Here is a 17,411-nt window from a genome sequence, read left to right as displayed (position 1 = left end):
CACTAAAACGTTGCGTCTTGAGACGTGGCCGCGTTTGGATGCTTACGCAAATCCGCGTTCTGTTCTACCCTTGCGTAATTATGTCACGAGCTGTGTGTCGTCGTCGTTGTTGTTGCTGTTGCTGTTTATTGTTCGCGAGCTGAATGCCAATGTCGAGGTCTGCTGCTCGCCACGACGGGAGGGCTTCAGCAGAGGAAGTTCGCGGCGTTGACGGAGCGCGTGATTACAGGAGTTTATCCATGTGCTCCATAGTTCGGGTTGCATGGCCACAGTCGAACAGTGGCTTGTATTTAATGCATCTCCATGAGTCTCTATGTATCTATTTGTGCTTCTGTGGGTCTCGATGAGCTGTGTGCTGTGTGCCTGGCAGATGCACAAGCATACAGCCATGGGTTGATACTGTGTGATCTGCCAGTCACACAGCACACAGTCAGTCAACTCATGGCACCTGCAGGTTCTGTCCCGTGACCTCCTGCCTGCCAGAGGGCATTAGACGCGTTTCGTGGCCTTAAAGTGCACCTGGCCTGGCACGGGCGCCGTGGTGGAGTCACCGTCACTCGGTGGCGAATGGCGGGGATTGTCATCGGTCATCTCTATGGGTATCTATGCATCTCTGTGGGTCTCCACGTGTCTCAGTGGGTATCTATGCATCTCTGTGGGTCTCCACGTGTCTCTATGGGTATCTATGCATCTCTGTGGGTCTCCACGTGTCTCAGTGGGTATCTATGCATCTCTGTGGGTCTCCACGTGTCTCAGTGGGTATCTATGCATCTCTGTGGGTCTCCACGTGTCTCAGTGGGTATCTATGCATATCTGTGGGTCTCCACGTGTCTCAGTGGGTATCTATGCATCTCTGTGGGTCTCAACGTATCTCAGTGGGTATCTATGCATCTCTGTGGGTCTCCACGTGTCTCAGTGGGTATCTATGCATCTCTGTGGGTCTCCACGTATCTCAGTGGGTATCTATGCATCTCTGTGGGTCTCCACGTATCTCAGTGGGTATCTATGCATCTATGTGGGTCTCCACGTGTCTCAGTAGGTATCTATGCATCTCTGTGGGTCTCCACGTGTCTCAGTGGGTATCTATGCATCTCTGTGGGTCTCCACGTTTCTCAGTGGGTATCTATGCATCTATGTGGGTCTCCACGTGTCTCAGTGGGTATCTATGCATCTATGTGGGTCTCCACGTGTCTCAGTGGGTATCTATGCATCTCTGTGGGTCTCCACGTGTCTCAGTGGGTATCTATGCATCTCTGTGGGTCTCCACGTGTCTCAGTGGGTATCTATGCATCTCTGTGGGTCTCAACGTATCTCAGTGGGTATCTATGCATCTCTGTGGGTCTCCACGTGTCTCAGTGGGTATCTATGCATCTCCGTGGGTCTCCACGTATCTCAGTGGGTATCTATGCATCTCTGTGGGTCTCCACGTATCTCAGTGGGTATCTATGCATCTCCGTGGGTCTCCACGTATCTCTATGGGTATCTATGCATCTCCGTGGGTCTCCACGTGTCTCAGTGGGTATCTATGCATCTCTGTAGGTCTCCACGTGTCTCTATGGGTATCTATGCATCTCTGTGGGTCTCCACGTGTCTCTATGGGTATCTATGCATCTCTGTAGGTCTCCACGTGTCTCAGTGGGTATCTATGCATCTCCGTGGGTCTCCACGTGTCTCAGTGGGTATCTATGCATCTCCGTGGGTCTCCACGTATCTCTTTGGGTATCTATGCATCTCTGTGGGTCTCCACGTGTCTCAGTGGGTATCTATGCATCTCTGTGGGTCTCTACGTATCTCAGTGGGTATCTATGCATCTCTGTGGGTCTCCACGTATCTCAGTGGGTATCTATGCATCTCTGTGGGTCTCCACGTATCTCAGTGCGTATCTATGCATCTCTGTGGGTCTCCACGTATCTCAGTGGGTATCTATGCATCTCTGTGGGTCTCCACGTATCTCAGTGGGTATCTATGCATCTTTGTGGGTCTCCACGTGTCTCAGTGGGTATCTATGCATCTCTGTGGGTCTCCACGTATCTCTATGGGTATCTATGCATCTCTGTGGGTCTCCACGTGTCTCAGTGGGTATCTATGCATCTCTGTGGGTCTCCACGTGTCTCAGTGGGTGTCTATGCATCTCTGTGGGTCTCCACGTATCTCAGTGGGTATCTATGCATCTCCGTGTGTCTCTATGGGTTTACGACGTGTTCTATGGGTGTGTTTGCATTGCCGCGGCCGCACTCACGTGGCTTGTTTGTCTATTTATAAAGGTCGATGCGGTACAACATCGGCCCGTTGTTGACGTTCTCATGCGGTTGATCGCACGTCTGTAATGGCACGCAGAGTCAGTCGTAGTTATGGTGGTGGTGGGGATGGTGACTGATGATTGGCTGTGCTGCTGATGATGATGACGACGGTGGTGATAACGACGCTTGTGATGCTGCGAATGACGATGATGACACCTTGCCACCACCAGCTGACGATAACGATGCGACTGCTGCCGATGCTACTGATGACGATGATGCCAATATTACGTCAGCCTGTCGGGGTAAGTTGCTGCTAGCGACGCAAAGACAAAGATCCCCCGTATAGCTTGTCACAAACTGTTGGGGCAAGTGCTGTTGGTCTGCCCAGAAGCAGCCCCGACCGCCGTCGTGGCCACGTTTGCACGCCGCACGCCGCGCCAGGGTTCCGCAACCGTTTAAAGGCCGAGTCGACCTAGGGGGGGGAAGGTCGCGGACCGGTTGGGACATCGCAGCGCAGTGACTGCGCTGACCGCTGCGCCACCGCTCCCCCCCTCCCCCCACTGCATTATTACGTGAACGCCACAGCGCGCACGCGCACCAAAGATAAAGATCCCCCGTGTAGCCTTAACAGACTGTAGGGGCAAGTGCTGTTAGCGAGCACCCTTGAAGGCCGGAACGGCACACGAGGGGGTGGGTGGCCCAACACCACGCCCGGCCGCCTTTGTCTCCCCAGTGGCAACGTTTACACATCGCACCGGGTACTCATTTGAGGCTGAGTCGACCTAGGGGAGGCCCCAAGACCGGTTCAGAAACATCGTCAACGGGGTATTGGCCGTGATTGGGAATCGAACTCGGGTGGCCGGGTTGGTAGCGCAGCGTAGCGCTAACCGCCACACCACCGCTCCCCACACACTCAGACGCGCGCACGCGCGGACGTGGTGACACGCCGCGTGTGTCTGCGGCGCGCGCTTGGCACACGCCTCGACACCAACCCCGTTGCGTAACTCGCCCTGGTTTCATTTGTTTTGTGCTCGCCCGCCTCTTGGCAGAGGTAACGGAACGGGGGAATTTTGCCAAGCGGCTTGGATGGGTAGCGGGGGACGGCGGCGGGGGGGGGGGTGATTGGGGGGGGGGGTAAGGGGGATGGGGAGGGGTCATTCCTACCGCTGGAAGCTGAGTACCCCAAGCGTGTGTTTTATGTCTGTGTGTGTGTCACTCTGTGTGTGTGTCACTCTGTGTGTGTGTCACTCTGTGTGTGTGTCACTCTGTGTGTGTTATGGGGAGCGGTAGTGTGGCGGTTAGCGCGCTGCGCTATGAACCTGGCGACCTGGGTTTGATTCCCGCTCACGGCTAACACCAGTGACGATTATCTGAACCGGTCCTGGGCCTCCCCTAGGTCGACTCAGCCTTAAATGAGTACCTGGTGCGGTGTATAAACATCGCCACTGGGGAGACAAAGGCGGTTGGGCGTGGTGCTGGCCACCCACCCCCTCGTTCGTGTACCGTTCCGGCCTTCATAGGTGCTCGCTAACAGCACTTGCCCCTACAGTCTGTTAAGGCTAAATGTGGGGTCTTTGTCTTTGTTGGCACAGTAGGGGGCACAGGTGGTGCATCGGCCAGTCATCTCAGTCAGTCGATCCACCTGGGTCTACCCGGTGACCTCCTGCCAGCGAGCCTTCGACACTTCACGTGCCCTCAAAGAGCACAGAGCCTGGCACAACCGCCGCGGTGATGGCATCGCCATTTAAACTAAAACATTACAAAAAAATATAATGAGACCAGGTAAGGCCCACTGAGCTATGTAGATTTATCTCAGAAGCGACCTGCCCACAAAAGATCGCCCAATAAAGTGGCTTATCACATGGAAACGCATAGAGAGAGTGAACATGCAAACTCCACATATACAGCAGGCGTCAGGGTTGGGATTGAACCCACGACCTCCTGTAGACCAGGCGAGGTAGTCAACATCTCACCACCGTGGCGCACTTAGTGGCGGACGGCGGCTGTACTCACGTATTGGTAGATGCGGGGTTTCACTTCTCACTGAATATTTTCTGGGTCTCTGGTTGGCTGCAGTAGGTGGCACGTGTTCTGTAGCCTGAGCGAGAATGTGTACTGGATGTGGTGTGCCGGGTGAGGAGTGGGGGGGCATGAATATCGTCCAAATCGCCGACCCGGACAGACCCAGCTGAAATAAATCCCTGACGATGATGTTCTGATTTGTATACGTCAGTGTGCACGTAGATATGTGTGGGTCGTTGTATGTAAACAGTCTGTTGTTCTCCTACAACGCGGTAGTTGTGGAAGAATCTCGTATAATCAACAATATATAAAGCAGGGGCAAAGCACAGTCCGCGCTAACACGCGAGATGCGCACGCAGGCTAAACAAAGCCTCAGGCGCGTGGGTAGCGTCTAGAAGCATCCAGCAGCATCCCACTGCCTTGTGCGATGCTACGCAGAGGCAGCCGTACCGCCGCTTATTGCTACTCGCGCGGCGTAGTTCTGTTCACACTCAATCGCGTTTTATCCAATTCGCATATATATTAAAAAAAAGTGTTCCCTAATACATCTGTAGTAACGCTTATGACTCGTTCACACCGGAGTTGGAGGCACACTTGTTTATTTAACACCACACGTTGTGACATACACACTGAGGGGGTATCGGCCCCCTCACCCGTCTATCTGAGGACACACCTCTAGGCTAACCCTAGCCTGCCTCTGAGTCCTCCTCTAATGGGCTAGGGGAGGCTATCTTGGCCCGACACTGGTCAGTCGGGCCCGGTACCCAGAGTCCAGACCAGCACTGGCTCTGGCTCTGGTACCACGCCACTGGCTCGAGCCTGCGCGGTCCTGATAAGGACGGCGTGCCAGGGGGAGACCAGGGCTCTATCTAGGACGTCTTCCGTCTTCTCTTCTTAGCTAACACAACACTCCCGAGCCCTTCGATACATTCCCCTTTTATACCCAACCCCTCCCTGAGGGGTGGGGCCCCGGGGGATCATAATGACCGAATCGACCCCCCAGGGTGTCTGGCGCGGACGTCGCAGAGGGCACCTGCTCGTGCACACATGTAGCCCCGCCTACTGTGTTTGTTTACCATAGGCTGCCATGCATAACGGGCTCTCTCTCTAACACCCCTACACATCCATCGCGTTATATCCAATTCGCGTGTCAGTGCGTGTCGTCATCATCATCAGCAGCAGCCGTGCTGCGTGAAGGCCTCCTCCACACTCCGTCCGCCTCCTCTCACGGTCCCGCGACGCCTCCTCGATCCGTCTCGCTCCTGCACGCGAGCCGATCCCCTCTCTCCTTCATCCCTGCGGCGGCGGTGGTGGCCGTACACTCGGGCGCGTTCCGTCCACCCGGTGTCGACGATCAGGACGTCGTCCATGCCAGCCACGTGTCCCCAACCGAGCTCCCCGCTTACTTTTCCCCGTGACTCTTAAATTGGTAATCTGATCCGTGCATTTCTCTTTCCGTCTCTGTGTGTAGTTCCAAGCAAGCGCCCTACCTCACCGCGCTGGTCAGCGCGAATTGGCTAATTGCTGCTATTACTTGATTAAAAACTAAACAATTGTTTGAATTTTATTTCACCAGGTAAAGCCACACGGAGCTCTACAGCTCTTTCTCAGAAGCGACCAGGCTATCACGAATGATAGCCCAATGAAGTGGCTCATCACGTGGACATTTATAGCAGCGAAACGCTCTAAACGCACGTTGATTCCCCCCGATTCAAGCGCCGAATGGCTCAAAGGGCTATACCAAATAGATAGATAAATAAATGGAATTATTTTCAATGTGGAGGGGAAAACCGGAGCACCCGGAGAAAAATCCACGCGACCACGGACAGAGAAATAGACAGACACCCAAACTCCAAATATACAGCAGGCGTCAGGGTCGGGATCGAACCCACCACGACTTCCCGCATACCAGGGGAGGTAGTTAACATCTCGCCACCGCTGCCCCACACGTGTTAACCCGTCCGTGTTCGCCGTGGCGTGGAATCGAACTCGGGTGGTCGGGCTCGTTGTTCAGAGAGGGGCTAGCGTTGAAGCCCAGGCTGCAGATGTTCAGCGTAAAGGGGCCGTCCATAAATTACGTCACGCACCTAGGGGGGGTGGGGGGTCAAACATTTGTGACGATGTATGACGAGGAGGGGGGGGGGTTTGAAAAATGTGACGTCACATCAAAATGCGCAACTTTAAATAAATATAGACAACACGTTCTACTTAATTAAATAAACATTTTAATAAATGTTTTCTCCTACAACATCAGAGTGCAGCGCCACATTAAATACGCACTACAATGGCAATAGTTTAAAGCGATTTGAAGCATGTTATATATTTGGGGGGGGGGCAGAGCTTTGTGACGTCATATTTGAGGGGGGTCTGACTTTTTGTAACGCCGTGTGACGAGGAGGGGGTCAAAAATCGTCCAAAATCGCGTGACGTCATTTATGGACGACTCCAAAGGCAAAGGTGCAGGAGCCCTGGCAGCGGTTGAGTCGGGGGGCCTCTTGCCACGTGGGGGCGCTGTGGGTTCTGGGAAGAGGGCGCGAGGCGGATTCACTGAACGTGCAAAGGTCCCGGGGGTTTGCGTCCCGGCTGTGGTGACGGTGCTCTTCGAAACCCGTCACACATTTGCAATGTGTACTCATCATCATCATCAGCAGCAGCAGCGATGTTCTATTCACCGCTGGATGGAATCCTTCCCAACATCGCAGCCATCTCTGGACATCTGTGAAAAAGAGCTTCACAGCTCATCGGATTCCTCCATTCGAAGTTAAGATTCTGATTCTGATCTCCCGTGGTCCTGCAATGTCACAATTCCATGTTGCTGCTGCGTGTGAGCTGCATTACTCGCTCCATCTCCACGGCGGGTGACCTCTCAGACGCGCGTTCTCTCACTTGGCTGCCACTCGGTCATCATCACGGTGGCTAGGAGATGTTAACTACCTCGCCTGGTATGCAAGAGGTCGTGGGTTCGATCCCTACCCTGACGCCTGCTATATATTTGGAGTTTGGATGTCTCTCTCTCTCATCATCATCACGGTGGCTAGGAGATGTTGACTACCTCGCCTGGTATGCAAGAGGTCGTGGGTTCGATCCCTACCCTGACGCCTGCTATATATTTGGAGTTTGGATGTCTCTCTCTCATCATCATCACGGTGGCTAGGAGATGTTGACTACCTCGCCTGGTATGCAAGAGGTCGTGGGTTCGATCCCTACCCTGACGCCTGCTATATATTGGGAGTTTGGATGTCTCTCTCTCATCATCATGACGGTGGCTAGGAGATGTTAACTACCTCGCCTGGTATGCAAGAGGTCCTGGGTTCAATCCCTACCCTGATGCCTGCTGCTGTATATTTGTAGTTTGCGTGTCTCTCTCTCATCATCATCACGGTGGCTAGGAGATGTTAATTACCTCGCCTGGTATGCAAGAGGTCGTGGGTTCAATCCTGACCCAGACGCCTGCTGTATATTTGGAGTTTGGATGTCTCTCTCTCTCATCATCATGACGGTGGCTAGGAGATGTTAACTACCTCGCCTGGTACGCAGGAGGTCGTGGGTTCGATCCTGACCCTGACGCCTGTCGTATATTTGGAGTTTGCGGTGTCTCTCTCCCCGTGATCGCGTGGATTTTTCTCCGGGTGCTCCGGTTTTCCCCTCCACATTTAGAATCAACATGCGCTTAGAGTATCCGGCTGCTAGACATTTACACGCGACAAGCCGCTTCATTGCGCTCTCGTTTGCGATAACCGAGTTCGTTTCTGGCAGAGAGTTGCATAACTCTGTGAGCCTTAAAAGTAGTTTAGTTGATAGTTTGAGACCATGGGCAATCATCGCCCCCTCCTCTCCATGACGGGCCCCCTGCCCGAACCCCACCATGCACTTCCCTCCAGTGTCGATGCCTCTGCGTTGCGTTTGTTTTCCGTTCCACGGGTTCCTACTTGTAATTCCGAGCATGTAAATGAGACTTTAAAACGCGGCGTGTGTGTCTGTGTGCATGGGTGGAGCTGTTGGCGCGCTGCGCTATGAACCCGGCGACCCGAGTTCGATTCCCGCTCACGGCCCAACGCCAGTGACCTCCCCTAGGTCGACTCAGCCTTAAATTAGTACCTGGTGGCGGTGTGTAAACATGTCACTGCGAAGACAAAGGCGGTCGGGCGTGGTGCTGGCCACCCACCGCCTCGTGTGCCGTGTCGATCTTCAGAGGTGCTGCTCGCTAACAGTACTTGCCCCTACAGTCTGTTAAGGCTACACGGGGGATCTTTGTCTTTGTTGTTCGTGTGTGTATCAGTTAGAGCGCTGCACTACGAACACGGCGACTCGAATTCGATTCCTGCTCACGGCCACCACCAGGAACGATTATCCGAACCGGTCCTGGGCCTCCCTGTAGGTCGACTCAGCCTCAAACAAGTACAGATTACATGGCGCGGTGCGCAAAAACATCAGAATTGGGAAGACAAAGGCGGCTGTGGGAATTGGTGTTGCTCGCCACATCACCCCATCGCTTGCTCTGTTGGCTTTCGCGGGATACTCGCTGGCAGCACTTGGCCCCAACAGTGTGCAGGTGAGCTCCGTGTGTGCGGGGTTGTGTTGTCGTTTCATTATTATGGTCATGCGGCTATTTCTATTCAGGAGAAGTCGCGTGTTTGCCTCGTGTCAGGCTTAGGAGCCAGGGGGTAAAGAGAGGGAGAGGCAGGAGAGAGAGGCAGGAGAGAGAGAGAGAGCGATGGAGAGAGAGGGGGGCCGAGAGGAGAGAGATTGGGAGAAAATCTAATTATATAGAAAACAGGGGGAACATAGACATAGAGTAGGGAGAGAGGGGGGTAGAGAGAGAGGGGGGTAGAGAGAGAGGGAAGGGGTAAGAAGGAGGAGAGCAGAGCGTGAAATCTTCGTGAAATATTTCATTTAAAAGGGGGGGGGCACATAAAGCAAAACATTGAAAAAACGAAAAAAAAACCGAAATGATGAACGAAGCAAAGTTCCGACTACACCGAGCATCTTCTTGTTTCCTCTGATCGTACGAAAAAAGAAGAAAAAAAAGAGGGGCGAGAGAGAGGGAACGATGGCGATGGAGAGAGAGAGAGAGAGACGAGGGAGAGATAAAATGATAGAGTGAGAGATTGCGGAGAGAGAGAGATGGCGGGAAAGAGAGATGTAAAGTGAAGGACAAATAGAGGAGAAACGGAGGGAGGGAGGGAAATCGATGATGGAGGAGGAAAGATGAGAGAGATGAGAGTGTGGACTTGTGGCGAGTGGTGATGGAGAGGGGGGGGGGGGGTCGTTAGAGAGATGAGACACGCGGATACAAAGAGCGAGAGAGACAAAGACGGACGCTGTTTGGAGTCCACAGAGAAGCGGAGCTCAGCTGAACGCTCGGAGCGACAGCCCCTTGCCTGCGTGGGACGGTGGGGAGGTGGTGGGGGCGCGGGGGGGGTAGGGCTAGGAGGAAGCCGGCAGTGGGTGGCTCATCGAGTGCGCAGGCGGTGCAACTACGCCCGGTTCACGGGCACAGCGGAGGGGGCTACGAAAAGGGGCGCGGGGGGATGGGGGGAGGGGAAGGTGAATTAGATTGCCCCCCCCCCACCAATGTAACATCTTACACTGGAGCCCCTGCACACCACCACCACCCACCCCACAGCCCCTACACATCACCACCACCACAGTCCCTACACACCACCACCACCACACCAGAGCCCCTACACCACCACCAGAGCCCCTACACCACCACCACCCACACCACCACCACAGCCCCTACACACCACCACCACCACACCAGACCCCCTACACCACCACTACCAGAGTCCCTACACACCATCACCACCACAGCCCCTACACACCACCACAGCCCCTACACCACCACCACCAGAGCCCCTACACCACCACCACCACCACCCTCAGACCTGCACAGAGCGAGTTGTGATGAAACTCTCCCTCCCGAACGTGCAAGCGGCGAGACTGGGCTGATGGCGATGGTGCTCACGATGTGTGCCCGAACACCGGAGCGGGACCCTGGGCGTGATGAGCGATGTCGTCGCCACTGAATCGTCGCGACCACAAAACTCATTCCTGACACGCGAGTCACTCCTCGGCAGGGGGGGGGGGGATCAGAGGGCGCTGGGTTCGGACCGCCCAGGGCTGTTCCATATGTAATGTAGTAACTCGGCGGGAGACGACTTCACGGGTAACACACTCTTTATTTTATCAAACTTGTTCACAGGTGACTAACACCTACTTTGTATCTCGGGTGACAAACACCCACTTAGTATCTCGGGTGACAAACACCCACTTAGTATCTCGGGTGACAAACACCCACTTAGCTACTTGGCGACTAACGCCCACTGAGCTACTCGGATGACCAACATCCACTTAGTATCTCGGGTGACAACCACCCACTTAGCTACTCGGCGACTAACGCCACTGAGCTACTCGGATGACCAACATCCACTTAGCTACTCGGCGACTAACGCCACTGAGCTACTCGGGACACTCCCTGCCCGGGGTATCCGTCTCGACTGTGGGTCCCCAGCCCGACCCACGGGGGGGCCGTCGGACCCCGGGTCCCACAGCCTCGCCTCCGAGCCACACAGGGCCCCGGTCCCCACAAGGACGGCAGGACTAGGGGTCTCGGGGCACTAGGTCTTCAGCTCCGTCTTCGGGTCTTCAACTGGGTAACTCTCCCCGAGTGCTCTCGCGCGTCCCCCTTTATACCCCACCTGCGGACGTCGCTGCGAGCACCCACTTATTCGACCAATCGCCGGGCGCTGGCTACGATCCTCTTTTCCCACATCTCATCGTGCCTCACCACCCACGCCGCGCCGCCCCGTCATCTGTCACTCCCGGCGCGCGCGTCCACACCACGCCCACAACGCGTGCCCAACCCCGCACCCCGCGCCGCCCCGTGATCCATCACTGTCACAGTCGGCGCACGTCAATACCACCACTACATCACCCCCTACCACATAGCTCGCAGCCGACCCGGCTGCTATAAAAATATACAAACCGCCCTGTGTGCCCCGTAACACAACACAACAACAAGAACAACAACTAACTTAACAACACAACACGACGCGAACACTACCATCCGCAACCCTCAACCAATGCCACCGCGACAATAGAACAATATATACAAACCGGCGAGTGACAATAGCAATGTGTATGCAAAAAGGAAAATAAATGGAAATTTTTTTTTTTCTTTCGACTCGTGCAGTGTCCCCTTCTTCTTCCGAGCGTCCCTACAACGGGACATTACCCCGGCAGAGGGGAACACCGGGCGAGCTCGGTGTAGAGAAAAAAACGTCTTCATGAAAATTGTTGAGACCTAGCCCGAGTCCGCCTTGCCGGTCCGTCGTACGGCACCAGACGCGGTTGAACGTCCGGTGGTGCCGGCGGTTCAGGAAGACATCGGCCAGGCATCGAGGACCCGTGCGTGCCCCGGGGTTCAGGCTCTCGACGGTCAGCAGCCGTCAAGCCCGAGGCACCTGGGGGTGGGTCAGGTGGAGACACGTGAGGATCAGCCTGCGACACCTCCCTCCCCGAGTCGACGGTCACATCACACGCCCGGTCGTCACGGCACAGAACGGGGTCACACGGTGCCGCATAGGGCTTCAGTCGGGAGGGGTGCACGTACCAACGGCGTTTCCCCCATTTAATCTGTATACTCTGGGGTCGTGCAACCCGCACAATTTCCACCGGTCCCCTCCAAGGTCTCAACAACTTGGGGGACGTAGCCAACGGTGCATGTGGACAATGCAGCCAGGCCTTATCGCCTGGTTTCCAATCATGCGTATGCACCCTCCGCTCATGCAATTTCTCGTTCGCAATTTGCCGCGACCGCGAATTCAACCTTGCCGCCTCCCGCGCTTCAGTCAATTTGGCGATATTAAATTTGATGTGGTCTGCCAATTTAGATTTTGCACGTGGCTGGGAAATCCCCAGTTGGACGTCCATGGCCGGATTGGCCTCCCGCCCATACATAAGAAAAAATGGGGAAAACCCCGTCGCCACATGAGGGGCCATTCGATAGGCCGCGAGTACCCCCGGCACCTGTAAGTCCCAATCAACCTGATCGTCGCAGACCTGTTGGCACAACATAGACGTAATCGTCCTGTTCAGACGCTCAACCATCCCGTCAGTCTGCGGGTGGTAGGGGGAAGTACGCACTTTCTTTGTACCCAACAGGTCGCACACCTCGCGCAACAAAACGCTCGAAAAATTCTTTCCTTGATCCGTCAGCAAGCGTTCGGGGGCGCCCTTGTCCAAAACATAACCCTGGACAAAGGCGTCCGCCACCGCCGCAGCCGACTGGTTGGCGAGCGGCCATGCCATAGGCCATCGGGTGAAGTATTCCACGCCAACCAGCAGGAACCTATTTCCCCTTGGTGTAGCCGGAAAGGGCCCCAAGATGTCCAACGCTACCAATTCGTTTATACGCGAAACCTGAATGGATTGCAGCGGTGGATTAGCTGCCAATGGTGGCGGTTTCCTTTTGGCGCACCCTACGCATCCCTTAAGAATATTCGCCACGTCGTTACCCATCCCCGGCCAATAATAGTCTCGCTGGATTAGGGCGAGCGTTTTGTGAAAACCCAGATGCATGAGCCGTTCATGAGCTGCCAGAACGACCCTACCCCGCATAGCAACAGGCACAACGAGCACGTGACGCCGGGACATGTTGTCCCACTTCATCAAAAGGCCCTGTCTGCACACCCAGGAACCGACCCGCGCCTCCCCTTCCTCGGGAGCGCCAACTTTCCGACGTAGCGTAAGTAGGGAGCTGTCGGACATCTGGAGGCGGCCCCACTCAATGAGGGGCAACGACAACAGCGAATCCCTCCCCGTGGGGGCGTCCTCTCCCGGGTTGTCAGTGGCGGCGAGCGCAACTCCCGGGGTGCCGGCGACCGGGGGTTTGCACCGCGCCGATCCCAACAAACATGTGCAGTCCGTGCACGGAGGCAACCGCGACAAGGCGTCCGCATTTGAGTGTCGCAACCCCTTTCGGTAAATCGTCGTGAATTGGTAGTCTTGAAGGACCTCCAACCATCGGGACAATTGGCCCGATGGCTGTGCCACGCGCATAGCGTATTGTAGAGCCGCATGGTCCGTACGGACCGTAAAATGACGGCCGTAAAGATACGGCCTGAATTGCTGTGTAAAAAACACAATGGCTAACAATTCACGACGAGTTACGCAATAGCGTTGTTCGGCGGGGGAAAGAACCCTACTACCGTAGGCGACCACCCGTTCAACCCCCCCGACCACCTGTGAGAGCACCCCCCCGATACCCGTATTGCTGGCGTCCGTGTCAAGCAAAAACGGTTGTGTGAAATCGGGGTAACACAAGGGGGGAGCCTGCACCAAGGCGTCACGGAGGGAGCAGAACGCAGCCTCCTCTTCCGCCCCCCAGTGAAACCTCACACCCTTAGCCGTCAAAGCGTGCAGGGGCTTGGCTATGGTGGCAAATTGCTTGACAAAACGACGGTAATAGGAGGCAAAACCAATGAAACTACGAACCTCCGTGACCGAGGTTGGCGTTGGCCATGAGCTGACGCAATGCGTCTTAGCAGGGTCCGTCGAGATCCCTGAACGACTCACGATATGGCCCAAATACCTGACCGATTCCCGAAGCAGAAAACATTTAGCCGGTTTAAATTTAAGCTTAGCGGAACGCATCCTGAGGAACACCGCTCTCAGTCGCTGGAGGTGCTCCTCGAAAGTCCGACTAAAGACGATGATATCGTCGAGATAAATCAAACAGGTATCCCATTGGAGGCCCGACAAAACCAATTCCATGAGTCTCTGGAACGTGGCGGGAGCGGAATGTAAGCCCATGGGCAAACGGTTGAATTCAAATAGGCCCCCAGGTGTCCGGAAAGCAGTTTTAGGTTTAGACTCGTTATCGAGTGGCAATTGCCAAAATCCAGAAAGCAGATCGAGTGTGGAAAAAAACTGCGCTCCCGCCAAGGCATCCAGCGACTCATCCATCCTGGGGAGCGGATACGCATCCGCCATCGAGATTTTGTTTAAGCGGCGGAAATCGACACAAAACCGCAAGGACCCGTCCTGTTTCTTTACTAGGACAATAGGAGCTCCCCACGGACTAGAAGAGGGCGAAATGATATCGGCCGCCAACATATCATTAACCGCCGATTGCACATGTTCCTTCTCGGCTGGGCTGAGCCGGAAGGGATTCTGACGAATAGGGGCCGCGTCCCCTGTAGCTATGTGGTGGCGCAACAGGTCAGTCCAGCCGATATCGTACTTATGTTTGCTGAACACGTCAGCAAACTCGATTAGCAAACCCCTCAATGCTCCCAATTGCACCCCGGACAAGTTAGCAGAACCGGCACACAACGAGTCCAACCACTCAGTCCCCTCATCACTTGGAGGATGCGACTTAACAGTGAAATCTGCTTGAGCCACGAGCCGTTCCTCAACGGGTAGCGGCGCGGCGTGAGCCAGCACCGTTCCCTGCGCAATTACGGCCGGCCGCGACCCCGTATTCAGGACCATTACGAACGGCTCACTGTCCCCTCTCACCATGGTTTGAGCAACCGCTAAGTCGAGGCCCCTACTGGCTCTGTTAGACGGCCCCAACAGCACCCCCTGTGCCTCCGCACCCACCTCAAGTGGCTTCCTGAACCGAAGGGGTACTAACATTTGCGATCCCGGGGGCACCCGTACAGTGTGAGTCGCCAGCGCCTGCACCGTCGCACAAACCGTGCGCACTTTGGTAGGGCTCGACAAGAACGCAACCCGCCGACCTGACGGAAGCTCTATGCAGGCCTGATCTATAAGAATTTTGATGGGCATTTTGGACAAAAAGTCCGTACCTAGCAAACAGGGAACGGCCAGCGATGATGATACAAAAATAGGGCCCGCCAATTTGATGTCACCAATGCAAATAGTCGCCCGAATCTGGCCGATGATCCCCAGGGATCCCCCATTTGCCGCATAAAATGGCACGTCTACTGGCAGAAGGGGTCTACTTTGGACGGGAAGAATGTTATAAATAAGGTCCGAGATGATGGTGGCCGACGCACCCGTGTCAACAAGCACCCGGACCTCAACCCCGTCAATGAACCCCGTTACCACGGACGACCCGGCCGACGCAGCCACGATCCTGTGGGCCAATTCGGACCACTCGACTGCTTGCGGGCCGCGTACGGACCCCCCTCGCCGAAATGAACCCCCGGCACCCAGCCGCGAACCCCCCACCGCGAAGCGGCGACCCGAATGTGCCGTGTTTGTGGACCGAACGTGTGAGGTGCCGCGACTTGCCGGGTTTTGTTGGGATGACTTGTGGCCCTGGTCGTCGTCCCGACGTGGTCCTGTGGCGCGCTGACGCGGGGCCCGGCACCCGGCTGCGACGTGACCCCGAAGGCCGCAGTTGTAGCAGACGACGGACGTCGTAGGTTTCGGTTGCTCCAGCTTGCGGGGCGAACGTGTGGGCGAACGACCTCCCGTTCTCCACTCCCCCGGACGTGATGCAGCGAAGGCCTGCTCCTGCACCGCAGCTGGCTGAGGTTCGGCGATCGTGGCGGCCAGTGCCGCGTTCCCCGGCCATTTGCAGACGACCCCCGGCTTGCGTTTGAGGACCTCGTACGCGTGAATGCTCGTGGCGATCGCCAGGGAGCATATATCCATCTCGTCCGCCACGTTGATGGGGACCCCCAACTCGTGGGCCAACACCAGCAGCTGCTCCGTCACCATGGCGTCCTTCCCCTCCTTATCCATGCGGGGAAAAGCTGCGTCCGCCAAGGCGAGTAGTGCCGTGCGATAGGCGAGCGTCGTTTCTCCAGCCACCTTCCGCCGATCGTAGAACTGGTGGCGACACGTGGAGGGCGGCCCGAACACCTTCGCCATCAGGTGTAGTGCGGCCTGGAGCGTAGAGCGGGACGACCTTGCAGCAGATGTGAAGGCTGCAAGCGCGTCGTCGTCAAGCATCGCTGGCAACGCACGCAGGGCAGTGGTGTCGGACCACCCCGACATCTCCTGATGAGCGAGGAACCTTCGTTGGAAGGCTCCCCAGTCGCCCCCATCCGCCTTGAACGCCGACAGCGCGGGCAATCTTTGCTGGAGGACCCGATCGTCGTCGACGTCGGAGAGATTTTCCCGCGCTCCGCTGTAGTTGTGTAAAATGTCGGCTCGGTTGTCAGGCGCGAAATGGAGGGCTCCGGCGCGCGCTGATGACGTGGGCTGCGCTGCGCGGAGGTGTCCGGCCACGTGGCGTCCGTCTTTCCCGCCAATCGGTGGCGGCCCCCCAAAAACGGCGGCAACTTCCAGACTTTTGGCGCGAAGCGCCTTTTGGCGGGAATCCTCCACCGTCGCTTCCTCCACGACCCCCGCAGCCGTTTTTCCGCTCGCCGGAACGGAGATGTCGGCCAAGACAGCGGCGGCGGCGAGTAGCAACTCCGCCAACCGGGCGTGCGCGTCCTGGAGGCTGGTGTCGGAGGCAAGCGGAGCGTCGGCCATCACCGCGAAGTGCTGCATCGGCGGCAACTCCTCGTCCTCTACTCCCGAGGTCGGTGTCCCCGGTACGCCGTCGTCGTCCCGACCTCGCTCGTGGGTACGGGTAGTCTTCCTCGTGTCCATACTCCTTGAAGACAGGTTTACTTCTGACGCCAGTTGTAATGTAGTAACTCGGCGGGAGACGACTTCACGGGTAACACACTCTTTATTTTATCAAACTTGTTCACAGGTGACTAACACCTACTTTGTATCTCGGGTGACAAACACCCACTTAGTATCTCGGGTGACAAACACCCACTTAGTATCTCGGGTGACAAACACCCACTTAGCTACTTGGCGACTAACGCCCACTGAGCTACTCGGATGACCAACATCCACTTAGTATCTCGGGTGACAACCACCCACTTAGCTACTCGGCGACTAACGCCACTGAGCTACTCGGATGACCAACATCCACTTAGCTACTCGGCGACTAACGCCACTGAGCTACTCGGGACACTCCCTGCCCGGGGTATCCGTCTCGACTGTGGGTCCCCAGCCCGACCCACGGGGGGGCCGTCGGACCCCGGGTCCCACAGCCTCGCCTCCGAGCCACACAGGGCCCCGGTCCCCACAAGGACGGCGGGACTAGGGGTCTCGGGGCACTAGGTCTTCAGCTCCGTCTTCGGGTCTTCAACTGGGTAACTCTCCCCG

The sequence above is a fragment of the Lampetra fluviatilis genome, chromosome 26 (genome assembly GCF_964198595.1).
Source record: "Lampetra fluviatilis chromosome 26, kcLamFluv1.1, whole genome shotgun sequence".
In the NCBI taxonomy this organism is placed as follows: domain Eukaryota; kingdom Metazoa; phylum Chordata; class Hyperoartia; order Petromyzontiformes; family Petromyzontidae; genus Lampetra; species Lampetra fluviatilis.
Note: the sequence above shows the minus strand (reverse complement) of the source record.